The sequence below is a fragment of the Vespa mandarinia genome, chromosome 8, assembly GCF_050613455.1.
Source record: "Vespa mandarinia isolate Hongniang chromosome 8, ASM5061345v1, whole genome shotgun sequence".
NCBI lineage: Eukaryota > Metazoa > Arthropoda > Insecta > Hymenoptera > Vespidae > Vespa > Vespa mandarinia.
Genome location: NC_140817.1, coordinates 6712501 through 6727500, shown reverse-complemented (window position 1 = coordinate 6727500; position 15000 = coordinate 6712501). Strand labels below are relative to the sequence as shown.

At 41.6% G+C, this 15000-nt stretch overlaps 2 protein-coding genes across 3 annotated transcripts in view; both read left to right on the top strand.

Moving 5' to 3' along the window:
- The window catches only part of LOC118447645 (uncharacterized), a 134895-nt gene extending 122575 nt beyond the window's left edge, over positions 1-12320 (top strand). The window contains exon 6 of one of the 2 annotated variants that reach the window (XR_014982445.1): positions 12190-12222. The gene's annotated coding sequence lies outside the window, so the exon portion shown is untranslated. Of the gene's footprint in view, positions 1-12189 lie in introns of both variants that reach the window. The other variant, XM_085658922.1, reaches the window with a different exon arrangement.
- Positions 1-15000, top strand: part of LOC118447553 (uncharacterized) — a 90750-nt gene that overhangs the window by 10272 nt on the left and 65478 nt on the right. The gene's annotated exons all lie outside the window — the stretch shown is intronic.

The window sequence follows — 15000 nt, the reverse complement described above, 5'->3', positions numbered from 1 at the left end:
GAAATACTATAACATACGATTTATTTACTTATTTGAGATACGTAATTGTCACTGTCAATGTCAATTTCGAAAAGAGTTCATTATCACTTTTTCATTTGCTTCTATTATATAACAATATGAGAAAATCAGAAAAAGAGAGAAAGAGACATAGATAGAAAAGGTTAGAAAGATCAGTCGTTTATAAAGTCAATGCGTAACCCGACCTGACTACAGGCATGTCCCGCAGGTCGTAGCCTGCTGTTTTTATCTGACCATATTTCAGGATGATTCCACGTTTAATACCTCCCTCGCCGGCGAGCCCATCTTGATTCTTACGAGCCAATGCCATGGCCACGGTGACAACTTAACCCGCTATGTCTTCCGAGTACGGTGCCGCGAACATCGACTTTACGGCATAATAGTTTACGCGTCGAATCTATATCTCCTTTCTATCTTCGAAGTGATCTCACGAGTATTCAATCTTTTCTTACGAGACGGACAACGATATAATGATTTACGACCGGTGGTGTTACGATGATCGAAGGTTCGACGTTTCCAAAGTCCATTTTCTCTTTTATTTTTTTATATGAACCAATCCAAAGGTTCATTGGAATTAGAACTTTTTAATTGACCCATTCGACCGAACTCAAACTCGCAAAACTACTTAAGAGGTTCCTTTTAAAACACCGGATATGCCTATCTATCTGGTCGTACGAGTTTATAATCACAGATATCGATCTAGGTAGCTCCTTTCATCGTTATTGCGTCACGCTCGAAAGCACGCAGGATGTCGCCTGGTTCACGAACGGCCCGGGGGCGTTATTTATTCGAGAGAAAAGTCACGTTTCTCGGTCGAGTTTAGCGGCATTGTAAAGATCTCGGTTAAATCGTAACCGGCACCGATAATGGATTTCTAGCTGCTAAGGTGGCAGCCGATCATTACCGATCGGATTCATGTACGGCAGTGTATCATGTCGTTATCGAGACACTCGGTGAGCCGGGCCTCATGTACAATTTCCGACCTTTTTATCGAGGCGTGGAATCGAGATGATGAATCGGTTTATATATCCGAGCGTATAAAGGGAAACTCGCGCGCGACTCGTCAAAAGAGAGAGAAATAGATAGATAGAGAGAGAAAGAGAAAGAGAGAGAGAGAGAGAGAAAGAGGTGAGAAGTCGTGTAACTCTCTAAGCGAACGTCGTGACTCCTGACGATACTTAAATTCCTCGATCTGCCCATTGATCTTTTGATCCCGTGCTCGTCGACGCATGAACAGGAAAAGAAAAAGAAGAAAAAAAAAAGAAGCGGTACACCGCTTCACCTCGGAACTCGACCTCTGCATCCTTGCTCTACGCTCGTTTCGTAATAAAATTCTTTGGTTATATCAGCTTATTTCGAACGAAATAGTATGTGTGTGTGTGTGTCTGTGTGTGTGTGAGAGAGAGAGAGAGAGAGAGAGAGAGAGAGAGAAGAGGAAGAGAAATTAATACGAAATCCAAAGTACGTCGATCCGGTCTGTTAAACTACGACGAAAAACGGCCAAGCCTTGGCGATTTATTCGATTCCTTCTCGAAGGAGTTGAATATGTTTGCGAGAAGCAACGAGTTTCTCTTATTTCCTTAAACGATCTCGGCGTAACTTTTAAATATATTTTTACGGTCACGGTAGAAGTCGCAAGCGGGTCAAGGGAAGTCGGGTCATTTTTGTATCCCATTCATTTTTCTTTTCTTTGTTTTTCATCTAAGAGATACTGTAGATATTATCGTAAAGGTTGCACATTAGGTAAAGATCGCGATTAAAATTGTGACCTTTAAGATCGCTTGTACGCTCGCTGACTCGGTCTCTATGTAAGTTACGTTGGTATCTATCGTAGAAGTTTGTGCCAGCTTCGTTAGTCTTTGGCTAATCGTTTTATACGCGTTCTATCCTATTTCTAGATGCTAGTAAATTATATTTCTCGCGTTTAGTAGATGCACGGAGCTCATTAGGTACGATAAGAATTTCACGTGGATTCTTGATCCGGTCTGATCCTATCCTATCCTATCCCATCTTATCCTATCCATTACCCATTATCCAAGTCCATAGTCATAACGTACACGTACGTAAAATTATTTCTTTAGGCTTGGCTCGAATTATAAAGCGTATAACTGGGGCTTACGGAACCTTCCTAACTTCGTATGAAGGAACGTTGCGAAATACTTTGAAAGAGGTAGTCGCGTTCCAACGAGCTAGAGGACGATCGGTAGAGTTCTAGACAAGAAAAGCTCGCACTCACGGTATTACGTCTTGCGATAGAAGAAATGGCGTGGCACCGAGCAATCCGTACATAGTCTAGCGTCCATGACCAGTTTAAGTCGGTGTGCGTGCTCGAATAGTCCAAGACTTGTACAAAGTTGCGAGTTATTTCTATGTGTAAATGGATATACGCATTCTCTCTTTCTCTCTCTCTCTCTCTTTCTCTCTCTCTCTCTCTCTGTCTATCTATCTATCTATCTATCTATCTATCTATCTACCTATCTATCTATCTATCTATCTATCCTTCTCAGTCTCTCTCTTTCTCTCAGTTGTTTTGCGAGTACATAGGTAGACGTTCATCGAGCGAATGAAAACTCAGCTTATAGTTCCAGCTTGCCGGTGTGCGCCTCGAGGTTGAGCCAAGGTGGCGGCCCCAGGGCGTCGGGTCACCCAGATTTCAATCTAGATACAGCATTCCTCGGTTAATTAGTACTGGCTGACTGGCCGTGAGCCTCCATCATTGGGACGAACTCTCGACGCGTAGCATCCAACGAGACCGTGGCTCTTCTTAACGCCAACCAACCAACCAACCAGACTCTCTCTATTTCTCTTTCTTTTTCTTTCTTCATCTCTCTTTCCCTTTGAAAACATGTGTGCACACAGGAGCGTACACGCGATGCTTCGTCGGAGAAAGAGAGAGAGAGAGAGAGAGAGAGAGAGAGAGAAAGAGAATCCTTCGTGCTTGCGCTCGACGGTAGCAGCAGTGGCGAAGAGTTTCGACGTCGTTCAGGTAGTTCGAGCTATCGACGAACTAACTCTATGTCTTCCTTCGTTTCTCGTCTCTCTTCTCTTCTTATTTCCTTCTACGTTTCCGTGGATTCTCTACGTCCCAGTATTCCTCGATTTTCTTCTTGCGATACCTTCACGATAATAGACTAGCGGAGATCATTTCAGTAAGACTCGATTAGACTTTCGGTATATCGGTACACCTTCTTATCCTTCTCCTCCCTCCCTCTCGTAAATCTTCGTAAGATGGAAGTTGAAGAGAGAGAGAGAGAGAGAGAGAGAGAGAGAGAGAGAGAGAGAGAAGGAGAGAGACGTCCGGCTTTACCTGTCTATATTCACCGTGAAACGTTTCACTTGGCTGATTTATGCGCTCGAGACAAGACTATGTCGAATCACGCCGTGGTATTTTCGTTCTGTCTTACCACGAAGATATATTCCATTTTCGAATCGAGATAATAAAAACGCGCGTGTGTGATGAGAAACATATCCCGATTTATTATGCCCATATCATTTCATATAAATGTATTTGAAACATGCATTGGAGAATGGAAGCGTATAGAAAATCGACGGTAATACATAGTCATATGATATGTATGTATATATATATATATATATATATAATATATAAATATCTCAGATGATTTTTCTTTTTTTTTTTTTTCATCGGAATTGGAATCGGAAAAATTGAATAAATACGTTTCTCTCGATGCGCAAGAGCATATTTCACACGTCGGAAAGCACGAAGAGGGACTCAGGAACGTTCTTGGCTTCCGGGTAAAAGCAGAAACGATACGAGTCTGATATCTTCGTCCGGTCTTAGAAGCGAGCGTAACTCTTGTCTGTCCTTGTATGTATCTGTATTTTATTCAAAGACAAGAAGAAACGTAAGACAGAGAGAGAGAGAGAGAGAGAGAGAGAGAGAGACAAGCAAAAAGTTTCGTTGTATCCTAAGAGCAACGTCGTGCCGATCGATCGCCGTCTTTCGATTCCAAAGCGAGCGCTCGCTCGTACGAGAGAACTTCTCGCTTCTTCCTGCCGCACGACACCGTACGTCCCTTCTTTTTCTCTGCTCGCTTCTGTCACCCTCTCTCTCTCTCTCTCTTTCTCTCTTTCTCTCTCACCATCAGCAGTAACTATAGCTACTAAGTCTCTCTGACTTCTCTTCTCTTCTCTTCTCTTCTCCTCTTCTATCTTCCTTTCCTAGGCGAGAGAACGCCCGGAGAGTCAGTTGCGTCGCTAAGATTTATCGCGTCTCTCGACGTGCCACGCTCGAACTGCCTCTCGTTTCGTATAAAATGAAATTGTCGAATCGGAATTTTATTATGTTACAGCTAAATTTCTTTCCTGACTTATAACTATCGGCTTAGACTATCAATTTTTGATCGTTACGTTCGATTCATGGATAATGTTAACGATTGAACTTATCTCGTCGTCGTTGTCAAATTAATATTTCTTTTTTCTTCTTTTTCTATTTCTTTCCTATATAACTCTATATTTAAAGATTAATAAAAACGATAAATGACATAAAAGCGAGAATTTTAATCGTGAGAGAATTACACGTTAAAACAAATTATAGATCATTAAATCAATTCGAAATACGTTTCGTGGATGAATTAAAGGATAAAATTAGATAGGTATATCCTTTATCTATTATTATTTCCAGGATTTATAAATTTTTATTTTCTTTATTTTTTTCTTTCTTTCTTTTTCTTTCTTTCCTTCTTCTTCTTTTTTATTTATTTATTTTCTTTTTTTTACGGACTTTAAAACATCTTATCTCCAGTACCGAACAAGGATTTGCAAAGATTCGCGGTGAGAGTAGATTCGCGGAGGTAAGATTAAAGAGAGACGGCCGATCTCTTCCGAGGAATCAAGATCTTAAGAACGCGACCGAAGTTGCTTTAAGGTCGAGGAAACAACATGCAGGACAGACAGCAGCGCGAGTACGCTGCACAGCAGGCTGCAGGAGCAATCTCTTGGACAATTAGCCCGCAGTTCGTGACGGGTCCCTCCTTCTTGGTCCTCTCTTAGTATACCCTTCTTCTTCTTCTCTTTCTCCTTCTCCTTCTTCATCCTTTCGTTCCATCCTCTTCTCCTCTTATACTCTCTTCCAATTGGCAGCCTCGCCCAACAATCTTCTCTCTCCCTCTTCCTCTCTCTCTCTCTCTCTTTCTCTCTCTCTCACTCTCCCTCGTTCTTTCGAAAGAGAGTGACTGGCGTCGTGTCGCTCTTCTTTGAAAGAAAAAGATAGACAGATAGATAGATAGATAGATAGACAGAGAGAGAGAGAGAGAGAGAGAGAGAGAAAGAGAGAGAAAGAGAAAGAGAAAGAGAGAGGGAGAGTGAGGGGGGGAAGAGAAGAAAGAGAGAGTTCCAGATCCTCCACCTTTCTACCTGCCGTTTATACCCTAATGACCTGGCAGGTGCAGCATCGGTGTGTGGGGTGCCACCCGGTACGTGATGCCTCCGAAAATCTCCGTAAGATAGACGATGCCGTCGAATGACGTTTTTTCCTTCTCTCTCTTTCCATCTCTCCCTCTCTCTCTCTCTCTCTCTCTCTCGTTCTCTTTCTCTTTTTCTCTGAGAATAGTTCTAGAAAATGCATGCTCGAGATAATTGGATCGAAACGTAGAGAATGTCGTACGATCGTTAAAGTAAAAATGATTCTTGTAATTGTTTTTACGACCGATTTTTGTTTTTCTTTTTCTTTTCTTTTCTTTTTTTTTCACTGAATTTTCAAGCGAAAATAAAAGGAAGGAAGGAAGGAAGGAAGATAGATAAAGAGAGAGAGAGAGAGAAAAAATCATATCGATGAATAGCACGCGCGCGCGGGCGCGCGCTTGGCCAGACGATAAAAATAAACTGGCAAACGAACGTGGCTCCTAAGTTGGATGCTAATAAGTAGTCGTCGCAAGAACTCGTCTCAACCATCTGAAGTGTCTCTTTACAAATAGAGCTCGACGTTAGAATTCTAGAATTGGATATGGATCGCTTCGTCTGATCTATTTCTCTTTTTTCTTTCTTTCTTTCTTTCTTTCTTTTTTTTTTTTGTTCATTCTCTCCTTCATCTCTCTTTCCCTCTGTCTCTCGGTCTCCCTAAATCAACTATCAAGAAATCGTCGTGTTTAAAATGACCAGAGGGAAAGAGTGGACGTTTAACGATTAGTATTGCGAAAATCGCCGCGTGTCTCTCTGCGGGGTTACAACGAGAATCGATGGCGATAGAATGAGAAGGAAAGGAGAAAGGATATACCTCGTTGTTTCTTGCGGAATAATAATAAGGCACGCACGCAGGGTGTCCTACCTCCCGTTTGACCTCCCCCTTTTTGCTTATTGTCGGTGGCTTCGAAGAAAACGCGTGACTCTCCTGACAAATTGGCCTACTACTCCGAATGAAGAGAAAGAGGAGAAAATAGCTGTGAGAGTGCAAAAGGGAGAGAAAGAGAGAGAGATAGAGAGATAGAGATAGAGATAGAAAGAGAGAAAGAGAGATAGAAAGAAAGAAAAGGAAAAAGAGTAAGAGAGAGAGAGGAGGGGGGGAAAGAGGCGGAGGAGGTTGCACATGGTTGGGATCTACGGGCCGCGATCGCTCAAAGTAATTAATTATCGAGCGCGTTCTTCCTCCTAGGAGATCGTGCCCGATCGAAGGCTGCCTTCGAGCGAGCGAGCGAGCGAGCGAAAGAGAAACAGGGAGCGTGGGCGAGGTGAGAACGATCCATTCATTTTACACAACGTACAACATACATACAAACAACATACAACCGAGCAGTGACTCCGTCTTATCGTCTCCTTCGTGATACCTAACGATTCTTCCTTAGATTTTTGATGTATTTTTTTGTTCTTTTTCCTTCTTCCTTTTTCTTCCCTTTTATTTCTTTTTTTCCTCTTTTTCTTTTCTTTTTTTTTTTTCTTTTTTTTTACTCCACCTGGAAGTTATCGTCAGTATTTATTACGTTGTACGTACGTATGTACTTACACCTAGGTATGTACTTAAATACATTCATAGATACGTTGGTATGTATTAGATATCACTCGACAACCCGAGGAAAGGGAAATGTTTCCGTGAGCAACGAGATCGGGGAGGATCCGTTCGTTAATGGGCCACGGCACCCGTTGATTTCTGCGAAGTGATTAATTATCGAAAGCTCGCTACTTCTTACGGGGAAGCGTCGCGCGCCTTGGGACGAGATAAGAAAGCGAGAAGGAAAAGAGAGAAAGAAAGAGAAAGAGAGAGAAAGAGAGAAAGAGAGAAAGAGAGACAGAGAGAGAGAGAGAGAGAGAGAGAGAGAGAACGTGGGCGAGGTGCGAACGATCCATTAATTACGGTCTCGTACATAGTCGAGAGGACGTTCGATCGTATACCTCGATTTCCTTCTTTCCTTGCAAACTCTAGCGTTCGTAGCGTATCTTTTTCTTTTTATTTTCTTTCTTTTCTTTTTTTTTTCTTTTTTCCTTTTTTTCTTTCTTTTCTTCCTTTTCTTCCCTTTGCCAAATGCTGCTTCCTCAAAGGGATATTTTTATTCTTTTAAAGGATAACAAGGAGTTTTCTATTATGGAAAAGTCATGTGAAATAAATAGACATATGATCGTATCGATTACTTTAGACAGCAAGTAGAACTCTGAAGTAACATGATTGTAAATCAGAAGTGGGAACTGTTACATCGTCTCTCTCTCTCTCTCTTTCTTTCTCTCTTTATCTTTCTCTCTCTTTCTCTCTCTCTTTCTCTCTCTCTCTCTCTCTCTCTCTCTCGTACGCGTGATATAAATTGTGGTCCAGAGTGCAGTTCGTCCAGTTTACGAGATAATTTATCGTTCTCAGAGAGCAGTATCTCAGCTTCTGTTATAGACGTAAGTACATGTACGTGCTTACGTGTCGCGAAAGGATATCTTGTAAGTGTCCTACGTTGACTGTGAACAATGCGATAAACACGTTGCTACTTGTGAACCCTCGTTTAATAAAAATCGAAATATCATTACTGATTTCGAATAAACAGATGGAGAAAAACAGAGAGAAAGAGAGAGAGAGAAAGAGAGAGAGAGAGAGAGAGAGAGAGAGAGAAAGACTAATGCAACATCATCCTTTCATCTTTTGATCATCTTGATCGAAAAAAAATTCATCGGTCCTCCTTTCACCGTCCCTCACCATGGTACGATCCGTTCTAGTAGTCGCTTCTAATATCGGCGAATGCGCGTCGTAGGAACCGGTCGTAGCAACCCCAAGGCAGGTTCGAGAGCGACACTAATCCCTTAATATCACCTTACAAGGCGTCTCGCGACGTGGCCGCGTGTCACGTTATGGAAGACACGACGGGAGTCGCACCGCCCTATCGCCGTCCTGGAATCTCACAGAGAGAGAAAGATAGATAGATAGAGAGAGAGAGAGAGAGAGAGAGAAAGAGAGAGAGAGAGAGAGAAGTGAAGAGGGTGAAGGGTGGGGAAGAAGGGAGAGGACATCGATCGACGATATCCGTGTAACAGACGAGTACACGTACCACCTTCCTTCTCCTCCTCCTTCTCTTCTCTCCTCCTCTTCCTCCTCCTCCTCCTCCTCATCCTCCTCCTCTTTCTTCTCCTTTTATTTGATTTTTTCCTTTGCGGTTTGGTCCAGAGCCTCGCCCTCAGCATCGCGTCGTTTTTCAATCTTCCCTTCGGAACGAGAAAGACAGAGGGAGAGAGGGAGAAAGAGAGGGAGAGACGCGTCTTCTTAAGGCACACGCACCGAGTGTGCGTGTCACGCGAGACGAAGGATAAGGAGGGTGAAGAAGAGAACGAGGAGAAGGGAGAAAGAGAGGACCGAGTTCGAAGCTTGGCAGAGGACATGACCTCGGAGAAACCTTCGTGACCTGAACCGGTCCGCCTCGTGTTCTATGTGGGACAGGGGCTCTCAACTATTTTACTAAAGTCTTATATTTTCTTTCTTTTCATCTCTCTCTCTCTCTCTCTCTCGCTCTTTCTCTCTTCCTATCTCTTTTTCCGTCTCTTTCTTTCTCTCTCTTTCTTTCTTTCTTTCTTTCTTTCTTTCTTCCTCTTAAATTCTATAAGATGAATGATCCATTTGTCGATCTTTACTCAATCGGAAAATCAATATCGTAGCCAAAGAAAGGTCGTTCAAGAGAGTTTCATAGAAGCTCCGAAGCGGAATTATTAAGAAATTAGCGATGTACATAAGTTTTAATATCGGGCTGCGTAGACCACGAAATTGTATATTACGTATCGTATCATATTATTAAGAAACCCGTTCCTAATTACAGTAGGCATTCCTAAGAGGTAACCGGCACGTAGTAAAACCCAGTCCAGATCTTACTAATAAACCGAATGGTTCTCGTTCAGAAACGCAAGGCCGTATCGAGTATACCGGAAGTCATTGCGTCTTAGTAGAAGGATCGATAACGAAGTCGAGGGCTCCCCTAATGACAAATTACAAGAGCGAACGTCGTTAAGGTTTAAAGCACGTTCTACGCAGGCCTCGGGATCGAGAAGCGTGCTTCTCGGCTATTTCATTTGCCTTAGCGTAACGAAGCGTTTAAAACTACCGTACGTTTCGTATAAATCCATCGGAAACAAGAAGTCGCTTCTAGTATATCGATTAGGACTTTAACGATTGTTCGTAATGACGTTCGTTGACGTGATCTTTTAGACATTTCTTTCTTTCTTTTTTTTTTTTTTTACTGTTTTTTCTTTTCCATTTTTTTCTTGTTTTTTTTTCCCGAACATTTTCAAAGAGCTATAATTTATAATAAACTCTTTCGATGTGCTTTATACGAATCGAAGTCGAACGAATTTCCGAGAAATCAAATGTGTCTCTCTCTCTCTCTCTCTCTCTCTTTCTCTCTCTCTTCTTCATACACACACACACACACACACACACACACACATACATATACGAAGAAGAAACGTGAAGTTACTCTTTCGCAGGATATTTCACGGATGGTAAATTTTCTAGAGGTACGCGGGAGAGGAGAGATACGTGGCCCGAGATATAGAGGACGGTGGAGATTAGCTCGGTCGACGAACGTGCCTTGGTACGTGCGCATGTCGCTTCTTGCATAGTGCAGCACGTCGCAAAAGTCAGAGGTGACGTGTCACCGAAGGTGACGACGATTCCACGCTTTCGTTGTGCAACCAACAACAAGCACCGATACGTAAAAGAACAGACTTGAAATCACACGCAATCAAAGAATATAATATATGAGCGCGTCAAAGATCGTTGCTAATAACTCCGATCTCGTGTCATTAAGGTAAAGATAAGATTTTTCTAAGAAAGACAGACAGGGAAAGAGAGAGAGAGAGAGAGAGAGAGAGAGAGAGAGAAAGAGAGAAAACCTTTATCACATTCTGTTCTTTCCAATTGATCTTTTTTTCGTCTTCCGTGATAAAGATTACGTAAACACTAAGTTACATACTTATGTTCTTGCCTTGTATTTTATTGTATTTTCTTTACTATCTATGCTCCCACCCACCCCATTTGTTACACAATAAAATAAATTTACTTTAACGAGCAACGAAGGTATCTCTCAATTCCTTCACTTATCATCAATGCATCTTTGTTTACGTCGAATTATCCCAAGAGTACGGGATGTATTCGAGACGTCCATCGTTCGTCTTTAACTACTTAATTATCTATTCACTGTTGCATCTATTAACTCCTTCGTCATTTTTTCTCTTCCTTTTTTCTTTTTCTTCTTTTTCTTTCTTTTTTTTTTTCTTTTTCAATTTTATTTTTTTTTTTTTGTTTTTCATCGTATACATACAGTCTATCCGTTACAAGATCGTAGGTGAAAAAGAATGCTCCCGTACCGAAGTTCTGTCTCTAATGTGACATTTACTTCGCGATGATAGCGCATCCTCGTAATGGAGAGATGCGAGAGTGGATAAAAAAGGATGGGTTAGAAGAGAATGACATCGAGTGAGCGTGCGCATTGTGCATACACACGCATAGAAGGACAACTCGCGGCGAGATGTGTGCGTAGCGAGGTTCGTCGTAAATGTCTTCATCCGTAAGATATGAGATACCGTGGGCGTCTAAGGATACACACGTCCAATGCGTGCACACATACACACACATACACATACACACAAATGCATAGACGCACGCAAGCAAGCAAACAAGCAAGCAAGCAAGCACACATACATACGCACGTACACGCAAACACATAGACAAGACAAGAACCTCTTTCGTCTCGCTCGACCGTCCACTTTCAATTTTATTGGACATTTATGGAAAGTGCCAGTGATGACGGTGGAAATTATATGAAAGAGATATACCTGAATGTTTAGCTTTTCTTCTATTGTCACGTTATTCGTGGTTATATTTTGCTAGATAACGTACGACGTTAGAATCCCGCGATGGATATCTTTTGTAATCGAAAAAGTTCAAAATGGCAAGGGAATGTATCGTCGATAATGGTACCTTACCTATTTACTTTCTGTACATAATATTCTGATTCTATTCGATGTTTTCTTTCTATTTTTTTCTTCTTCTTCTTCTTCTTCTTCTCCTTTTTCTTCTCTTTCCGTGAAAATTGACCCCCTCAAAAAAATGAGGTTATCGTATCATCACTAGTTTAGAAAAGAATATTGTTGTTGCTAGTCTGAATCTGTTTTAAACTCTAAAGTAAATTTGAGCTTAGGTATGCGAACGGAGGCAGGGCGAACCGGCTGACCCTTCCGCTCGTGTTCCCAGAGCGATGAAAATTCCAAAGAGGGTCAGAGCGGACTTAGAAAGACTCTCTCGGGCCGTACGTGTTGGCGTTGCACGTGGGTTGGGCACACACGGTGGGTAAGCTAGCGCACAATGATATACCTCGAGGCCGGTTTACACGGCTATAGGTCGAGACCTCGTCGTGTCAGAGGTGAGGCCGCACCCTGCGCATTGTGTCCTGCCCACGTGACCGACGTACACGTCAAAATCCTTACTTTTTCCATTGTCGAGACTCGTCTCCTTCCGTTTTATAAAATCTATCGATACTTAATCCCAATGCCTTGTTTAAAAAAGGATTTTCGAATAATTCTTTTCGTATCTATCAATGATAATATTTTTTCTTTTTCTTTTATTCTTGAAAAAAACTTTTACTCGTGAATTATTTTATCTCAAATCTAATCTCAAAAAGATAGAATAATACCTTGCGAAATTTCTATGACATAAATTATACTTCTACTGACACGTGGATTCTTCGTTTTTTGTTTCAGGTAAGCAGAAACTTTCGTACGGAATATCAAGAGGTCCGATAAACCTCACGTCTCAAGTGAGAAAGAGAAAGAGAAAGAGAAAGAGAGAAAGAGGGAGAGAGAGAGAGAGAGTGTGTGTGTGTGAGCGAAAGAAAGTGAAAGAGAGTGAGAAAGAAGCACTGGATTACTTGTCGCTTTTGTGGGAATTGCATTTTAAGGTATATTTAAATGTCAAGCTTCGATGGGTTCAAGAGAAAAAGAAAGAGAGAGAGAGAGAGAGAGGGAGGGAGAGAGAGAGAGAGAGAGGGAGGGAGAGAGAGAGAGAGAGAAAGAGAGAACGCATCGAGTAAGTGAACGCATCGAACATGGGATTTATTAAACTAATAAACGGTTCCGGTTTCGTGTTTCGCGGTGGGCGTCTTCGAGGAAACCCGAAAGGAATTCTCACCCTTTCGGAAAGTCTTGATCCCGTGAAGTCTCAAGGGAAAAGCCGAGTCGTTAGCTAGAATATGCCTAAAGATACATTATCGTCGAAAGATTTATGAAAGCGTTAACCTTTCATGTCTGATTTAAAGGCTTCATATATATATGTATACATATATATATATATACACTTTCTTTCCCTCGATTTCTTGTTTTTTTCTTTTTTCTTTTTTTTTTTTGCAAAAGAACATCTTTTAAAATTAATCGATTGAATACGTCACAATTTTTATTAATAGGAATCGCTAAAAGAACATCGAAAGGAACGTGCAGTTTTCTCGTACAATCATGCAATAAAAACGGCACATAAATGCGAATGTCGGATCTAATTAGCGAGGCGTGACCGTAATCGTATCGACTTTCATTCGATCTCTCATTTGCCACGATCTAATAGAAAATAATTTAATCGTTAATCTGAATCTTTCAATAAATCGATAATATTAAGTTAGGATTGTTTCATGAACATTATTGAATTTCCTGGCAAATTTTATGGTAGAACTAGAGCATAACTCTGTAAAATTTGTTCTGCATTCGTCGTTAGTAAATCGTTCGAGATGGTTAATATCGATCAAGACGAACGTGCATATCTCGTTAATATCGCATTTTCACATTACCTTCCGTCGTAGTTCTCGTCGAACTCGTTATTTCCAGACGAACGGTACGACGAATCGACGAGGATCGATCGATCAATCGATCGATCGTACGGGCACGTTCCTCTCTCGTCAGAATTTATAGAAGCGCTAACCTTTCGCGTTTTCACCATGCTCGAGCTTCTTCCTCCCCTCTTCCCTCCTGAATTCTCCCTTTCCCCTTTCCCATCCCTTCCATCGATTCTCGTCACGAGTCACGGTACTCTGGTTTTTTTCTTTCTTTCTTTCTCTCACCGCACTACCATTTCTCTCTTTCACTCTCTCTCTCTCTCTCTCTCTTTCTCTCTGTCTCTGTCTCTGTCTCTCTGTTCCTCTTACCTCTTTACGCCTTCGTTCCGCGTACACCAGCTTCTCCCAGGATCGCAATTATATCTAATAACCCGCGGGAATGGAGTCTCGGACTGCGGCCAACTTTACTCGACTTTGATTCCGAGAAAGTTACGGTAGAAATGTTTGACGAGTCTTGTGAAAAGAATAATTATCGTGCGTGAGATCGGTCGGACAATTCTCGATAGAAATTCTTCTTATTAATCTTTTTACGCATTTAATCAAGAAATAATCGTAACGTAAGTTTTATCGTTAATGCGATAAGGTATTATCGTGTTATTGAAAAATTGAAAACGATATCATTAAGGATAGTTCAACAAGTAGATTAGTGATTGTTAAAAGTATATAAGTTGAAATTAAATAAACTTTTCTCTCTCTCTCTCTCTCTCTCTCTCTCTCTCTCTCTCTCTGTCTCTTTCTCTTTCTTCTGTTTTTTTCGCGTAAGGTTCGAGAACGACACCTCCCAAGCCGCGATAAAGATGTAAATCTCCCTGTAAGCGAGGGAGAAGTACGAGCACGGCAGTGGCTGCTATTAATTCATGCATGCATTGTTACGTGTCAAGCGGCGCGGTGTATCTGTCGGCAGATCGTCGTGACGAGATAAGCGCGCGAAAACCTTCCTTCTCCTTCTTCGATCGGCAGTCTCCGTCCGTGCCGCCTTCGTGCATCTTGTACTCCTGTGCTTTGCACTTATGTACGTAACTACGTGGATATATACGTATATACGTGTACACGTGTACTTTCTCTCTTTCTCTTTCTTTCTTTGTCTCTCTCTCTCTCTCTCTTTCTCCCTTTTTTTCTCACGCATAGATACGTATATGTGTGTCTATGTGTATGTTTGTATGCGTGGGTCTCTTGCGGAGTAGGAGGAAGTAAAAGAGAGGAGGTTGGGGGATGAGAGAGGGGGATATAAGGGTGGCAGAGGTTATAGTGGTAGGGATAGAGGTAGGTGCACCACGAAATGCCACCTTCGCACCGTCAAGATTAATCGTCCATGTCGGCGCGGTGTCACGATAATTCCCCTTTAAATGACAAGGTACTCGGTACGAGAGCTACGATGATACGACGAAATAAAGCTTCCGTGAGCTCTCTAAGACTCTCGCACGTTCAACCGAACGTTCTTATAGTAACTTTGGTGTTGAGAGGATAAATTCGATGGTTATATTCTTTTTTCTTCCTTTTTCTTTTTCTTTTCTTTTCTTATTCTTTTCCTTACCACGAAATCGATTCTTGCAATACACGTAATGTTGTACGAATTATGGTCATTGGTATTATGAGAAAAATCGATGGCAAAATCATTATATCAAAAGAACGAATACCTTTAATGAGACGTTGGGTTATGATATAAGCTCATTTGATTCGGATTTACGAGGAG